Below are 18,255 nucleotides of genomic sequence, written 5' to 3'. Positions count from 1 at the left end.
GTGACCTCAACCTAAACTCTATAAGCTCAAATATGATCTCATTCTATACACAGTCAATTAACTTAATGTGTACAAGATGGGACTGCGAGCTGACGTCCAATATGGTGTCATCATCCTTTCCAGCACTTTCTATCGTATTGCTGAATCATCATTTTCCCTCTGCAGATGATGTCAGCATTAAAATGAGCAAGCAAGAGAGACACGTAGTTAGGAATAAGACATAAAATTAGATACCGGAGGCTGTCAACAAGGTATACGTTTGTTATCCATTATTACTATGATTATATAGATTATATAAATATATTGTATGTATAATTTTTTATTTTTTCTTATCACTTTTTTTTGGCATAAGCCAAGAAGATTAAAATGTGATGAGATTTCTTGTTTGGAGAAAAGCTGTATTGTGAGGGCAGCCAGAAGCCTCAGATTGTGAACTATGGCATCGCTACTATAAATGACAATACAGTAATATGGAAGTGGCAGGGTGCCAGGCATTATTGGAAGTGCACATTAAGTGATTTAACCTACCTTAGTGTTCAAAGCGTCAGCATCAGCAAGTGACGTGTGGCTGATTTTTTTTTTTCCATCTGAGTTGAACAGTTGCTTGCTACTTGCATGGCCAAGAAAAGCTCTAATAAATCTATATATGATCAAGTGTACCTAATGATTTGTCAGATCAACCCACCGGTTCTGTTTCATAACACACCTCATACATCGAAGAGATTCGCTCCCACGCAATAGCCTTTGACCTTTGTTGATGGCTTGCATTTCACTACCGAATTAATGCATGATGCAAGAAACAAGTAAATGAGCACCTTACTTTCATTTAGCAAGCAACCACGTCTCCAAATTGTCAACATGAGCAGCACTTCCGTATCTCATTATCTGAAACTTTGCCATCTTTTAACACGAGAATACAACATTCTGACTACATTTATAGGTCAGAAAAGTGGAAAATTCAAAAATGTCCATCCACAGGCTCAACAGTCAAAACCACATTAAAAAGACAGAATTGAATATGTATTAAATATTGTATTAATTAATATGTATTAATTATTATGTAAAATAATTATGTATTATTATTATTCAATTAGCAGAGTCACATATTGGATCCACGTTTTTGCCAAGATTAGGCTTTGCACTTGAACTTTAGATAAGCTGATAAACAACCTATTTCAGTTTAATGCTTGTTGTAAATTAATATAAATTCTATATGTTATTTATAAATAAATGACTCAAAAAGTGTTTTGTCTCACTCCTATTTTCTTTTTGGAATTTTGAAGCTTAGAACCTCCAGATAAAAAAAAAAAAAAATTCTGACCATTTTTCAACTGAAAATTTTGACCAGGAGTGTATCTCTATATGTTTGCAAAATATCTAAAATCAATTTAGTTTCATTTATCCTGTGTATCATTAACTCACATATTGTACTATTGCTCTGTATCTTAATGAGGTAATCAAAAAGCTGCATTGTATTAATGTTAAACCACAATAAAACAGGGTGTCTATCACAACTGTTATTAATTCATATTTTAAGTGTCAAATTACATTATTAATTCAAACATTTAAGCACAAGGTGAATATTTATATAAGAGCTCATTTCCACTGATTAGAAGGAGTGGGACTGACTCACCGCTAAATACTCCGAACGCAGAGAGCTGGCAAAAGGGGGGGGAACGCGTGGGTCGGATTAGTGTCTTCTCTCGCCTTAATAGGATTTGATTTATAGATTTTTTTTGCTTGGCCCCCTTCTTCTTCTTCTTCTTTGCAGAAAAATATGCCCCCTTGCTTTATGCTCCAGGATGATATTATCCCACCTAAAATGTCTTGTAAGGAGATTGTGGCTAAAAATATGCAGAGAAAGAAAGAAAAAAAACAGTAATGCATTATTACAAAAGGTGAAATGATGTCCTTGTGAAAGTGATGTCACATCATCTTACTGCAAGATTACAGACATAATCTTGCATTAGAAGTGTCATGGAGTCAACAAATTGTCCATCATGTGTTTTAATTGGAATATCCCCTCTCCCTACCAAAAACAAAGCCATTGAAAATGTCCAATTGGTTCTGGCTGCATCCATTCATCCATCCATCCATTCATCGATGATCGATTGAGCAATAGATAAAAATACATATACATATCTGGTTTCATGCCATTATATGGGCAACAGGAGGATGTTGGCCTGGACTAAACAACTAGAAACAATTTCTAAACAATCTAAACTTATGTTAGGAAGACAAGTAACTTTTTCCGAACATCATGTTCCAAAAGAGACCTCCAGTCAGCCATTAAAAAGCCAAGACCATCAACATATTTTCTGTGGCTAACGTCACACATCATACATTAACTATAAAGTAGACTATGTACAAGAGCTCATGTAAAAAAAAAAAACAAAAAAACACATCTCATTAAAATGGAATAATCACACTCGCCTCAGGACTGGGAAAGGAAATGCTTCCAAGGCTTTTTTTTTTCTCTACATGCCTTAAAGCTGCAGAGGTGTATTAATGTTGACAGGAAATGGATCCCATGTGGTACCTTTTCATCCCAGCTGATTTACTGATCATACGCTCGCCTGCATTGCATTCCCACGCTTTGGGAAAAAAGTCCTAGAATATTCCATACATCAAGACATAGAAGTCTTCAATAAGGTCAGACTTGACAGTTGCCTCTTTTGAAAGCTTACTGAAGATTTGCAGCTGATTAAAAACAAATACGGAAGATTTGCAGACCCTGACTTTTTGGTGCAATATCATACACAAATAAAATATAAAGATATATAAAAATGTGTTGCATTCTGGATTAAGCCACATTTAGCAGAATTTTTATTTATTTTAGGCTTAATAAAACATGTTGCGTAACCGCTCAGAAGCCCCCATCTGAATTGATCTCTTTGGTTACAGATCATTTTTCAATACTTCATAAGGCGTTTTTGAGTCAACTTTTGAGTATACTTAGTATCATCACATTTAGCATTGTTGCATTTACTGACATTGCATTTAACATTGTTGCATGTAGCATTATTTAGCATTGTGGCATTAGTTGTCACCACAATTAGCGTCATCACATTTAGCACTGTTGCATTTAATGTCAAGCATTTTGGGTCATTACATTCAGACACATAGCATATGGCTATATAATAATAATAATAATAATAATAATAATAGTAATAATAATAAATTAGAATAAAAAACAATGTAATCCCAAACTGAACCAGTGAGATGAAGTTCAGTTTTTTTTCTCTCTCTTGTGTTCGATCCTCCTTCTCAGGCCTTTTTTGCATTTTGATTCATTTTTAATGAATTGCTTGTGGTGCCGCCACATCTTTAGCTCTCACATGTGGTTCCTCGCAGGTTGCCCTATTGAGCCAATAAAGCAACATAATGAATACAGCAAGCGCTCTAGTTCAATCTGCAGGACATTTGTCTTTTTCTCATAAAACTGACGCGATGGTGTTTGTGTTCCAAACTGAGCCGATTAGCACATGACCAGTGTGTGAAAACAGTCATACAGCCATGAAAGGCAAAAAAAAAAAAAAAAAAAGTGCAACGATTCTCACATCAACGTGGAAAAAGTGAGCTAATGTGGTGGGTACTGTAACAACTGACATCATCTGGTAATAAAAGTCATAGCAACAGCAAGCTGTGTAAAGAACACATTAAAAAACACCTAACAAAAAAGGACCAAATTCAAAAGAGCACAAAGCTCCCTCGTTTTACAGCATAAGGTCATTAAAACAAAGTAAGGTGATTAAAATAAGTGTCCTGACCTTTATTAAGATAGCAAAAATTATCATGAGTTGCTGTAGCAATGGTAAATATGCGGGAAATCACATGACCTTTGATACTTCATCTATTCAGAAAGGAAATGTGTTTTACTCTGCACACAACATTTAAGGCAATAGATTCACTGTTGTTGAATTTTAGCAAAGTAGCATTTAACATTATTATTATAACATATTTTAGTATTTAGGTTTGTTGAATTTTGGCGCAATGACATTTAGTGTTGTCATATTTTAGTTGTGGTTATCGTCAGACTTTTCCTCTTTGCCCTTAAGTCACGGGTGCTCATTACGTCGATCGCCATGGTCGTTTGGGTCGATCGGGTAAGCGTCACTCTGATGTCACATGACATCAGTCAGCTTCCCTTTCTGATTCTTCAGTCTTGCTCCCCTGTGGCGTTTCAAGCTGCACACTGAGATGCAAGTTGCATATTTATTATTCTCATTACAGATAAATTAGCTCAGCGGTAAGATACTTATATCTATAATAAAAGTTATCTCTTCACTTGTAGCAGGAAGTGATGTAGAAAAAAAGTGTATTGTTTGATGGCTTTGTGTCATTAACGCCACCAAAGAAATAATGTTTTCTACACGCCCGCTTCTTAAACTATTATTTTCATGATGAAATGGAAAATGTAGCCATTGGTGAAAGCTTTTCATATTTTGACTTAACTTCGGCTGCTTTGTCTTTTGCATAAACATTTTAAATTTTTGTATATCGGTAATGTTTGATGGCAAATGCTAACTGGATGTGATAAATTAAGTGTGCATCCTAATGAACATTACGCAACTATTTTGACTGACACATTACCAGGACACAACTATTGAGGAATTTGTGTAATTATCTTTATTTTCACATTGAATATCATCATGATAGCACTTACTTTGATTCCCTGTAAACTTTGAAAATGTGAAATCCTAATCATTAATATTTACAAGAGTACTTCAAAGTGTACCGGTTAGATTTATATATATGTTATGTGTTTTATAGAAAGAGGTAGATCATTTTTACTTGTAACCACTAATGCCAATACATATATAACATACAAATTTTCAAATATATATACTACATGGTTGATCTTGGTATTTTTAAAAGTAGCGCACAGGCTGAAAAAATGTGAGCACCCCTGTATTACGTCTTGTGTTCGACCGAGGAAGTTTTGTGCATCCATCACGGGAAAATGGTGTTTCTCAAGCATCCCTTTGGCTCTTTCCGGAAATGTATTTTCCAACGACGGTTGTGCAATTATGTTTGCTCAGGAAGAAAATAAAATAAATAAATAAAAAAAGGGTTAAAATAAATGGCTGGGTAACATCTGCGGTGAAATGGTGCTAATTGCCAATTGATTTGATGCGGGAGCATGCACATATCTGCAATGCAGAGGCGCCTCTTGCTCTGATTATCCATTGTTTACTTTGTGGCTGGATGAAGGAAAAACTGAAGGGACTCCAAATTGGGTCCCGTATTTAAAAAAAAAAAAAAAAAGACTAAAATTAGATGTCATTACGGCAGGCCCTTTAGGCAGATTGCTAAGGCAAAGCTAGGAGGAAAACGAACAGGAAGGAGGTACACTCCACACACAGAAACAGTGATTAAGATGCCTTCTCATCAAAAGATCATCATCACAGCGTAACGTAGAAACTTCTCCACCTTTTCACTTTGCAAAACATACTTTTTTTAATCAGCAAAAGTTCGGGCTGTTAAATGATTAAAAAAATTTATCACATTTTCAATTAATTAGTCATGATTAATCACCATTATCAAATATGTCTGAAATATGTCCATTTTTATTGTATTTAATTAACAAACACAAATGACAGGACAGTATCGTATATATTTGGATGTTTTAATTTGACATTTTGTGCTTTTTCCACTTTTCTGACGCATAAATGTAATTAGAATATTTTCGTGTTTGACGACAATGCCAAAATATCAAATAATGACCCCTGACGGAAGTTTGGGATGGCTCTGATGCTTGGTTTCAGTTTTTTTTTTTTCAGTTCTAATACTGGCTCTCTGTGATGTCACAGAGTGCTGGACTTCCTAATATGGGTGTGCGCTGTAGGCCAGATACGCTCTCTTCCGTCCCCCAATAAGTGTTTATTCGGGTGTAAGGAAAAGTAACTGCAACAATAATAACTGCGATGGGACTAAATCCAATGATGCTAAATGCAACAATACTAAATCCAATGATGCTTAATGCAACAATACACCAAGTACTTCACTTATTTTTACACTTATGTACATTCATGATGTTAAAGACAATTGCCTGTGCAGTCATGGTTTTATCCTAACAGACTAATTCACTTTCCATTGTTTTCTATGGGAATTTTAAAAGAATATGTCCCGCTAAATTGTTGAGTGTTGAACTGGCACTGTTTATGGAGATGTGACCTCACCGACTGACTTCATTCATTCTAGAACAGGTTGTGCACGACTTCAAAAACACACATCAGCACACACTGATTTCATATAAAATGTCTGTTTTTCATCTTGAATTATTATTATTATTATTATTTTTTTTTGCAGTGTTGTCATTTTACTATGTTGGCGATTTCTTCCTGGACAAAGAGTTGTAATTGTGGTTCTGTCTTTTTTATTTCTCCTGGGCTTTGACAGCCGCTGACAGTTGTTCCTATTTTCCTTGTCTCGTTGATGTCAACAAATGGTCCATGATGATATCAGTCCACTTTCAGTCTTTGGACAGAAATAAGCAGTGGTTTGTCTCAGTCCTTGGGCCATGTGTTGACATTCTTATATACTAGGTACTTTTTTTTTTTTATCACTAACCTAAAACGCTAATGTTTCCTAATATTAAATCTAATCTTAAAAGGTAATGAAGGTAATCCAATGTCATGTCTCATCAATGTTTTGTGTCATTGCCAAACCCAGTTACCAGAATACTCACTTGCCTTTCAATTTTTCTTGGTCTATATGGGCCATAGTCAACCATGAAACAACAATAATTTCTTCTTTAGTTTTTGAAAATCCATGATAGAGGCAGTGATTTTTGACAAAATTGACAAAATTAACAATGTGGACTGAATAGACTACATGGACTAAACGGACAAAACTACATTGACTAAATAGGCTAAATTGACGATATTCACTGCATTGACTAAATAGATGTGTGGTCTATGGTCTAGAACCAGCATGGATGATGGTTGTGATAGTGAATGAACTCTCGCTCACCTTCTGGCACGCCGCTAAAAACCTATACTCATCACGAGCTGGTGCAGATAGCTCACACACACACCCAGCGCTCTACGGCTCCCGTGGATCCGCTAGAATTGGTAATGACGCGATCCATCTCCAAGCCATTTCCAATTCAGCTGTGGGGAAATGAGATAGGATGGTAATGGAATCTCATTGATCTGACTTTACTCTCATGTTTATGCTCCATAAGTGTGGAAGTCATTTCTAATCTTCCTTTTACACACCTTTTCTTCATAGCTCGGACTTTTTGCATGAATGTGTGAAATGTGACACTGTTTTTTAAACACATAGGTACTCTTCAAAGATCATCTATATGTTCTGCTGCAGCATCCACTATAAAATTGATTGTGTCATTTTTAGCTGTAAAAATGACACCTGAAAGAACGCACACACATATGCATTCTGTGTCCCTCATACTTCATATTCCAGGCGAGTACCACGGGGCAATATGGCTGCCCGTTACATCACAAAGTCTCAAGCCAAGTGTGAAATGAACTGATGTGATGACATGTCAAGATGGCTGTGCATACACGACGAGCAGTCGACGGTCCGCTTGCACTGCCAGCACCGAGGTGACAAATGTGTGCGTTGTTTTTCTCGCGCGCTCTACCAGAAAACGTGCTTCAAGTTGTGGCAAGTCTTTATTCAACAAGCGTTTGCTGGTCCACATATAGTAAAACTACATTGCAGCTCACAAGATGCTACACACATCATATCAGGTCCCAGGGGTTCATAACAGTACTTCAAATTTCAACATGAACCAAAATTGCTATCTCTTTATTTAATTTTTATTATGTGTTTTATGTGTGCACTTGCTGGGGTTTTGGGGGGGATTTTAAGTAATAATACCTGTATGTATAGATGCGGCATTTGTAACATTGTTACTAATTCAATTTGTAATTGTTTAATTTTTATAAAAAATGTATTATACAGTAAACCTCGGATATATCGGACTCGGATATATCGGAAATTCGCTCACAACGGACAGATAAAAAAGAACCAATTTTTCTGTAATGCATTTCCAGTAAAAATTCATTGCATATATCGGATTTTTATGACGGCTTTCGCCTATTTCGGACAAAATCTCCAGTCCCGTTCCAATGCATTTCCATTAAATTTCCCTCGCATATTTTGGATGGCCGCATCGTGGCGCTCCGATTCGCCACGATGCGACGTCGTTTGCAGCGTTTGCAGCGTTTGCAGCGTTGCCTGCGCGTCCAGGTACATTGGAAACATAGTCAAGGAAGTGCTTTTTTATACCGAATAAAATCCGATTTACGCATATACCGGATATAAATCCGATATATGCGTAAAACGGACATTTTCCGGTATACGTATATAACGGATTTCGCTTATATCGGACAAAACCAGTGGGAACAATTGAATCCGATATATCCGAGGTTTACTGTACATATATACAAATTCAATTACACTTGTAATTGAATTTGTAAGCGTCAGAAAAGTAGGATTTCTTGCCTCCTTTAGGTCCTGCTGGGACCCCTGATGAATGTTTGGTAGGTTTTGTCCACCTCCCGGACCAGAAAAGTGTTGTTTAAACACTTTGAACACATCAAGGTGTTTAAACAACACTTTTCTGAACACTTTGAACACCTCAAGGTGTTTAAACAACACTTTACTGGTCCGGGAGGTGGACAAAAACCCCCACACACATTCATCAGGGGTCCCGGCAGGACCCAAAGAAGGCAAGAAATCCAAGTTTTCTGCCATTTCGTTTTTTGCCTGCTTTTCAAGTCTGCGGCTGTTGCTTTTTCTCCTTTCTTTGAGCCGTCTAAATGACACCTTTCTGGTGAAATTGCAAGATCTCTGCGACTTTTGAGGTTCCACTGTGTCATATCAATTGGGTGGGATATGTGGTGGTGGTCAACCGTTTGTAAGTACTTCACAGCGGACAGTGTCAAATACCTTTTAATGTAGTGACAATACATGTTTACTGACCTACTAAATCAATAGTATGTAATGTAAACACACTGAGACGCAATCATATCCTGTTGGCTTAAGAGGTCCCGATGTCTGTTGTTGTCTTTGCACAGCAGCCCAACTCATCATTGATCGTGTTGTGTAGAGGAGCTAAAGGTTAATATCTATTGACCAGAGTGAAGCCTCTTACTTAACTCTGAAGACAGTGGAGCTCAATAAAGGCTTAAGGCTGATTCTAATGATGCTCAGTGCTGAAAAATAGTAAATACCGTAATGCTTACATTTGGGTCAAAAAAGTAGGTACACCTGCTCAACCTTACAGTATGTGACTCAGTAAAAGGTGCTGCATTAAAAAGTTCAATTAAAAATATATTTAAAAAAAGACAAAATCTGCAGAAACACTAGTCAAAGATCTCATATGTGACGGGAGTGTTCTGCTGTTTTCAACAATATACTGCAAAAACAGAGAAGATCCTTTCATTCTGTCCTCTGCAGCCGTATTGTTTTAGGAATGTATGAAAAAAAAAAAAGAAAATGAGCAAAATCATGAGATTGTGACGTCAAGCGAGCCACCAAAGACGGCGCTGCGATTGAGTCCTGGCTGTCTTTGCTTATTCTGGCAATGAATGCTTTCAATATGTGTGCAATGGCGTGTTGAGAGGCGGCGAAATATCATTAACGAGAAAAGAGGCTATTAAAATATTTGATTTCTCTAAAGGGATCGGAAAGAGCGCCTTTGTTTACACTCCTCACACTCCGATAAACGGCGCTAATTGAGATTATCATATTGAGCGCTTGCAGGTATAATTTGATTACAAAGGGATGAAAAAAAATGAGGAAAAAAAATGCGGTCCTTTGACCTCTTTGGGAAGCACACATTCCTTGTTTGGCTTTTTGGGGGGAAAACATTATTATTATTATTATTATCACGTAAACGCCTGTTGCTGGAATCGTCCAAGCTTGCAATTTAATTTTATCAGCCACTGCAAAACAATCGCTTGCTATGAAGCGATGACGGGAGTTGCTCGCCTGTGACGCCCTCGCTTGACACCAAGGAGGAGGGGCTGTGCTTTTTTTTCCTGTCTTTGTTGTTGGGATAACAGGGATAAATCAGGATAACTGTTTGTTGTGCTTGCTAAATGTTATGATTTTGCCTTGAATGTAAGAATCTAGTACAAAAAATGGTAATGTTGATTATTCAGTTCATTGTGGTAATATTGTCTCTTTTTTTGTCTTTGATTTTGTCTTAAAAATATTTGTCCAAAAATCTTGGAAAAAGAATAGTAGTCTTTCACTTATTTGAGTCTGCATCGTTCCAGTTTCTGGCCATCTTCCTACTAGGTTGACCCCGGGGACTCCACCCAGCTGGGCAAGCAAGGAACACCTCACCAGGAAGGCGTGGCATCTTGAATTACAACTGATACTACTGATACTTGAACTCATCCACCTTGGGTAAGACCCAACTAAAAGCATACAAGCCATCCTTTTCTGGCTGAGAACCATGGCCTCAGATTTTGAAGTGCTGTGTCTCATCCCACAAACTTCCCACTCAGCTGTGAACCACCCCAATAAATGGTGAAAGTCACAACCTGACGATGCCATCAGAACCACATACCTGTATAGCATAGCATAAAATTGCTTTAATAAAAGCAGCTAAAATGAGGCATAAAGCAAGCAATAACCTGTTACCCAAAAACGTAATACAATTCTTCTCAACAAGAGAGTAGATGTATGACCAAGGGAAAAATATGGTCTTACATATACAGGATCGTATTATACTTAATATAAGCAAATTGGTCCAACACAGAAAATGTCATATGTAGACTGACAGTTGACTTGCACCCGATAAAACCTGCCCCTCTGTATTTCCATCCTTAACACTTTTTTTGCTCAAATGCCAAACATGTATGAGGTGAAGAACCCAGACGCACCATTTCCTTGGAGGGCATGCAGGTTAAAACAGGAAGAGGACCGAAAAAAAAAAAAAACAGCGAATAAATACATTCTATGGAAGGACAGAACAGATTAGAGAAAGCACAGACACACTTTGATGAGGAGAGCGACTCGTATTATTTATGATTAAAAATTGCTTCTCTCCACCAATGAGTGCTTATCGTTTTGCACCAGCAAAAAGTCAGATAGGGTGGAGGGAAGATAATAAAAATAATTAGCAAACACCATGCAGGCAGGCAGACATTTTGTTGGTTGAGGAAGAATGACATGGATGATTCTTTTACCCTAGAAAACAATATGAAAAATATTAGTCGTCTTATATTTGTGAGTCTAGAGTTTAATTATTTATATCGTCAGAGGGGGCAAATGACTGCTAATGTTACAATATGTATTCTTTCTGTGGTAAACATTGTCTGACATTCGGATACAACAACATACATTAACATGCATTGATTTCACAAGGTGGGTGGGTGAGTGGGTGGATGGATGGATAGATAGATACTGTATGTATAGACACACATATATACATATAGGCCCTTCTCTCATCATGAAGGAATGTTTGAAATGCAATTCCTTATCAGGCCTGAGAAAAAAAAAGTACAAAGTTCCAGAAGGAAAGAATACAAACGTTAGCTGACTTTGCCATCATCATCGTCATTCCAGCTGATTTTTATCCAGCCAATTTTGCTCACGCTTCAAAAATGGGATTAAGAATGTTTGGCACCATCTGTCACGGCATTTTATCATATTTTTAAAAATGTAGGATGCATATATAGTGACAGCTTTTCATAGCAGAGGACATGGGCTCAATTCCTGGCCAGAGTTGCGTCAGGAAGGGCACCCGGCATAAAAACCATGAGACAAAAACCATGAATGCAATTAAATGGAACCCCTGACAGGAAAAAAACAGAAACTGTATAAAAATAAGACATTTTAACAGCTCAGTGTAATTCCTCAAGACCACTTTTTGGACAAAATCAGAAAAAAAGGAAGGCAAATTGCCCTCCATTTTTAATATTTTTAAGACCATCATCGTGAATAACTACGATACCTTATTGTTATAGTAGCCGTTTAAATTTATTTTGAACATACATTCAGTTTACATTGAAATACATCACATAAAATTCACAATTCCACATTCCTTCCAAAAAGGATTAAGAAGCAAAATAATTTAATCCTACCACCTTTCCGTTTCCTAATATATTTGTTAGTCCACTTCCTGTATTAAACATGTGCCATTTACCAATTTAGAAATTTGTTTGTTTGTTTCTTTCCGTTTTGCCCAAGAACAATATTGAAATAACAAAAGAAAAGGCCCTAAAAAATGAGAAATAAGTTGTTAGACATAACATTGTCACAGTTCGGCTTCATTGCTTTATGGTTCGACCCCAGGATGCAGAGAGCAGGACCAAATGCAGGTAAATAATATTTATTCTATGCAACAGCAGCAGAAGAAAAAGCAACTCAGGTAGCAGACGGACAAACAACAATGATCCCACAAAGGGAGAAGCGCACACCTGAACTAAATAGAGAGGACAAATTAGGGACAGGTGTGGGTGGCTATGGCAACGAAGGTAGACGAGGCAAAACAGGTGTCCAAAACGGAAACCAAAGCCCAAGAAGGTAACTCACACACAGGGCGTGACAAACCTTGTATATACACAGTGGTTAAGGGCTCTTCTTCCTTGCACTATTTCTTGTAATGACTCATTTTTGTATATATTTTTTTAACTAAATCAGTTCCATAATTTGATTCCACATACTGATATGCTGAAGGTTTTTAGCATTGTTCGTACATAGAAAAGTTTGAAGTTTTTACATTTTTCATGAAAATAATGAAATCTTAAAAAGAGGGGTCGTCTTATATTCTGGTGATACACACAAAAACACACGCACACACACACTTTGTTTTGTGAATCATCCTTTCCCTAGCACAATTTTGGAATGTGAGAGGAAACCGGAGACCCCGGAAGAACAAAACCCACGTATGCACGGGAAGAACATGCAAACTCTACACAGAGATGTCCAAGTGGAGATATGAACCCAGGTCTTCTCAATCTCCTGTGTGGCCTCCATGTTAACCACTCGGCACACATTCACATACACTGTATACTGTACATATAGACACAATCTACACATATATATACACTGCATACTGTATATATATATTTACACAGTACATAAATAGCTTATATATACAAAATATGCACCATACATGTTGATATATACAGCATACACAAGTCAAAGGTCATAGTATTCACTTGACCATGACTGTTCGACAATTGCTATGACAAATTAAGGACAACAACCCCCAACCCCAACCGAGCCAAAAGTCTGTGGGCCATGCATTATCCAGATAAGTTGCGTGGGTGGCGTTGTTAAGCTCTGCCACCTAATGACGGGAAACTGATAAGCGGGCGTAGCGTGTCATCGATGATGTAAAACCAAAATAGATTCAATTAATCATCCGCAATCGCTTTTAAAGAACAAAGGAGAGACAGCGGGAGGGGCTCTGGCCGAGTACAAGGGGGAGCTAATGAAGAATGATGATGGTAGAATTATTATTATCATGTATGGGATTTGTTCTTAGGCTGCACAGCGGGCGAGTGGTTAGCGCGCAGGCATCACAGCTAGGAGACCGGAGTTCAATTGCACCCTCGGCGGATGGGTTTTCTCCGGGTACTCCGGTTTCCTCCCATGTTCCAAAAACATGCTAGGTTAATTGGTGACTCCAAATTGTCCATAGGTATGAATGTGAGTGTGAATGGTTGTTTGTCTATATATGCCCTGTAATTGGCTGGCGACCAGTCCAGGGTGTACGCCGGTTTTCAAAAATATATGAACATTTAAACAAATTGTATGTATTTTTTGCCTAAATTGAGCATTTGCAAATTTAATTGCCCAGATGAGCAAACTAAATGCTCTAAAAGACAAATTTAAGGCATTATGAATTATGAATGTAGTATTCTACATTGGTCACTAGGTGTCAGTCATTGTTCAGTGAGATTTGATCCCTGGCACAACAAACATTTGTTGCAGGTTTAAATGATCTCACAACATGGACAATGTTAATAACATAATAATAATAATAATATTAATAATGCGGGCTAGTGTTGCAAAAATTACACATATGGGCGCAAGTTTAAATTAAATTAATTTTCTCTGATCGTATCTACTACTTTATATTGGGTATTACAAGAGTAAAGGTGACGAGTGTTATTGAATGTCTCATAATGTTAAAAAACGTATTTAGAAGGATGTTAACAGGTTTTATACAATACAATAAATTTATAAAGAAGGATTCCTAGATGGCGGAAATTCACTTATCACATGTCGGTGGTGTCTGAAAACAGCGATAAACAAGGGATTACTGTAAGCTCTGCTGTTTTTAAACATCTCAAAAAATTCTAGTCAAAGATCCTTTATGTGACAGGAGCGCCCTCCTCTATATGACAACAGTGCTGTGCTGTTTTGAGGAATCTCCTGCAATAATGCGGGCCACCTGTTGAATAGCCCCGCTTTTAATGAATGACATTCTCAAACATTCAAACATTCTTAGTCGCCAGACTTAACCAGACGAAATTATGTCTATACGCTTAATTAACAAAAGCGCAGTGGATACTGTTGACATCAGCATATCTCTGTCACGGCTCGTCGATGAGGACACGCCAGTCGACCTCTCCTCGCTGTCGTAATGTCGCACATGCTGCAGCGTTTTCGTGCGCCCGGGGCCCACAAAATTTTTAATGAAATAACCTTGGTAACGATTAACTGCCTGTGAAATGAGGTTGGAAGGGAAAGGTGCCTTTTCCGTGTCACATGTTGGAGACATACTGTTGTTATTGTTTGTAAACTACGTAATTGTCGCTGACTCATTGCTGGCAAACATTTAACATGCGAGCTAAACAGGAAGTTAGTATGTTTTTATGGCCTCTGTGGAAATGATCACAGACACGGGAGAACAGAGTGACAGGGAGATGTAATTAAATATAAATTAATCAACAGAAAAAGACAGCAATCAGACATTCTACAAAGTCTGATTCCTTATTTATAAATGAAATATTGTCGTAGTACCAGGGTTCGGTCCCCGCCCTCGGCCATCTCTGTGTGGAGTTTGCATGTTCTCCCCGTGCATGCGTGGGTTTTCTCCGGGTACTCCGGTTTCCTCCCACATTCCAAAGACAGCTGGGATAGGCTCCAGCACCCCCCGCGACCCTCGTGAGGAAAAAGCGGTAGAAAATGAATGAATGAATATTGTCGTAGTTAGAACGTAGAAAATCTGTTTGGTACCTTTAACCTTTAGAGCCCTCTGGACATGAACTAACACCCCTACAGTCACCTTTAGTGACCTTTAGTGTTGTTCTCCTGCTATATAATGTGCTCCTGTCATGCAGAGGATCTTTGACCAGCGTTTTTTCCTGTAAATCTTTAAAAAGAGCCTCACTCTCCATTCATAGAGAATAATGTTCACTAGTGTTTTCATAGTAAGTCCTCAAAAACAGCAGAGTGCTCCTGCTTATGGGGATCTTTGATGAGCATAGGTCCTTAGCAGACAGCAGAGTGTTACTGTCATATAAAGGACCTTTGACTAGTATATATAGTACGTACATATTGTGCTTTGTTTGACTTCATTACTTTATTTCTGACTTTTTCAGACCTTACTTGAGGCAAAAGTTTAAAGGTATGACTGAACCTAATCCCTTATGGATTATCGGAGAAGCTATTAAGGAATGTGGGGGACCATCCACCTCCAGTAGGTTAGGAGTGGGGGGAGTTTAAGGCCTATCTTTGGATACCACCTTGGAGGCTGCATTGTTTCAGCGTCCCCTGCGAGTTAATGACACGCTTCCGCCGCGCTAATTCTCCTCGCCAGTTTTAATTGTTGGCTTTGCGAAAAGAAAGCCCACCCGATGCAGCATGTTGGTCAAGAGACCAACACACTCAAACGCACTCAAGAGAATATGTGTTTAAAGTATTTCTAACTCGGGCCACCTCTGGCACTGCAGATTATTCTGCTGCATTTTTCATGATGGCCAGAAAACGTTTGAATTTGAACTTTGAATAAAAAATAAAAGAGAAAGCCAATTGTCTGTTCAGAGTTTGAGCAGTAGACTGGAAGCAAATCACTCGTGTAACGCTCTTTGTCATATAGAGAATCTTTGGCTGGTATTTCTTTAGTAGGGCCACAGTACTCTTGTTGTGTAGAGGATCTTTGACTGATGTTTTTTTTTTCCAGCAGATTCCCAAAAACAACAACACAGTCTGGTTTGACGAGTCTATTTTTGGTACTTTTCGCGGAATGTCCTTAAAAACAGCAGAGTGATCTGATTCCAAATTCGTGTGATGTCACGCCACTTTGCAACGACCTTCTCCTTGCTCCCGTGAACTGCTGTTGTTAATGATGCATGAAATGTGCAGTTTAGCCGTGTTAGTTTTATCTCTGCTTTCTCAAAATTGGTCGTAAGGTTTGCTGCCGTGACGTATTTATTAGGGTGTTCAAAGGCAACCACATGTGAACAGGTCAGCAAATGTCAGTGGTTCATCTTCTACGTCAGAAACCGAATGTCTCCCCCGTCCATTATGTCGGGAAAGTGAGATCTTCACACACTGGAATGAATATGTAATTTGCATGACGAGAAATATTTCTAGAGATATGCGTTTGCATGTGCTGACTTTCTCCCATGTGGTACAGATAGACCACTACACCGAAGTTACACAGTATATTTACCGTTTTTCTTTCACCTCATATTTGGTCTCAAACGGGAATGCACCCAGGTAAGTTTTGATGACTTTATTGAGTGCTAATGTGCATATTTGTTGTTGTTAATTCACGCAAGCACACCTATGTAGATCATTTTGTCAACATGATATGAGCTCAAAATTAATGATATAAGCAGTTTTGGGGTCATCTCCTCATTTAGGCATCTTTGCATTGATGTGTCAGCTGATGGCATGACAAGCTCCACCATGATCAACACACCATTTTCATTTAGTTTTTTTTTTTCCAGGTGCAATTAGAAAAGTTACGACTGTGAAGGTGTGCACCAATCAATAGGTTCAAGCGGGGGAACTCAATCATGAATGGTGGCTGAACAGAGTGGAGGCCATAGATTTATTGATCGCTTTGCTCAGTAAAATAAGCTGCTATTTGTCAACGCCGGAAGGCACGCTGGCATCTGCAAGTCCTTTTCATTTGTATTTATTTATTTCTTTTTGCTCAGCATCTGTTCACAAGCAGATCTGGCAACCTTCCATGCTGCAAATGGTGCTATTATTTTTTTTGTGCTTTATAGCCTCCGGGTTACTCAGGATAAAGTGAATTTATCTACGTCAGCCAGCCTCATCGGTGTTGTTTCACCTGACCCCCCCACCCCCCCCACACACACATACACACCACTCATCAAATATCATACTTGACTTTGATATTTGAATCATAAGACCTTCTCTTGTTCACATTTTTACAACCAAATGTTTGCGAATATAAGATAAGGTAAGCTATACAGTAAAAGGACAAATATTTTTTTTCCTTTTATTTCCATAATGAATACCAGTTACACAAGAAAATCTACACAAAACTGGGTAAATACACTGCTGATCAAAATATTAAGACTAGTTAAAAAATTGCAAAAATGTTTATTTTGCTCTGTTGAATCTTAACTCAATCCCAGCCATTTTTCAAAACACCTTCAGTACTGGCCATTTTAGACCATTTTAACTGATTTTTCAAGATGCAGATTACACAATATTTCAAAAGGAATATTAGACTCTTTCATCAGAAAATGTTTTCTAAATTTTTCTGTTCTTTAGTAATTAGCAGTATATAACAGTAACAGTATATACATAGGTGAGTTTCAGGAAAATATCAGTTCCCAACAAAAAAAAGGAGTATGTGTATATACATATATATATACACACAGGCTGCTCAGTAATGGCACAAAATCATTATAAACACTGAACAATTCCCTCCTGACCGAAAAAGGTTGAATTGGCGATAAACCCCGGAGAAAGTTGGCTGAATCTCCTCTTACAGAGTGTGAGTGGAAGCTAGCAGGTGTTAGCTTGTGTGGTTGTGTGTGCGTGACTTGGGCTCGGTGAGTGTATTTTCACCACGTTGTATTTTACAGGGACAGGTTGGAGATGGAGGTGAAAACACCAGCCAGCTCCGTACCACATGCTCAGGGGGCCCACTGGGGGATGTTGGCAGGAGTTCACTTCACTGCTTTTACTTAGCTTTAGGAGTTTTTTTTGTAACACAATTTAGTATCATGAAGAAGGTACAGCATTGACTTTTTGGGTTTTTTTGCAATAGGTCTTTAAAACGGCAGAGTACTCCTGTCACACAGAGGATCTTTGGCTTGAGTTTTA

Source organism: Doryrhamphus excisus, chromosome 3 (assembly GCF_030265055.1).
Source record: "Doryrhamphus excisus isolate RoL2022-K1 chromosome 3, RoL_Dexc_1.0, whole genome shotgun sequence".
Taxonomy (NCBI): domain Eukaryota; kingdom Metazoa; phylum Chordata; class Actinopteri; order Syngnathiformes; family Syngnathidae; genus Doryrhamphus; species Doryrhamphus excisus.
Note: the sequence above shows the minus strand (reverse complement) of the source record.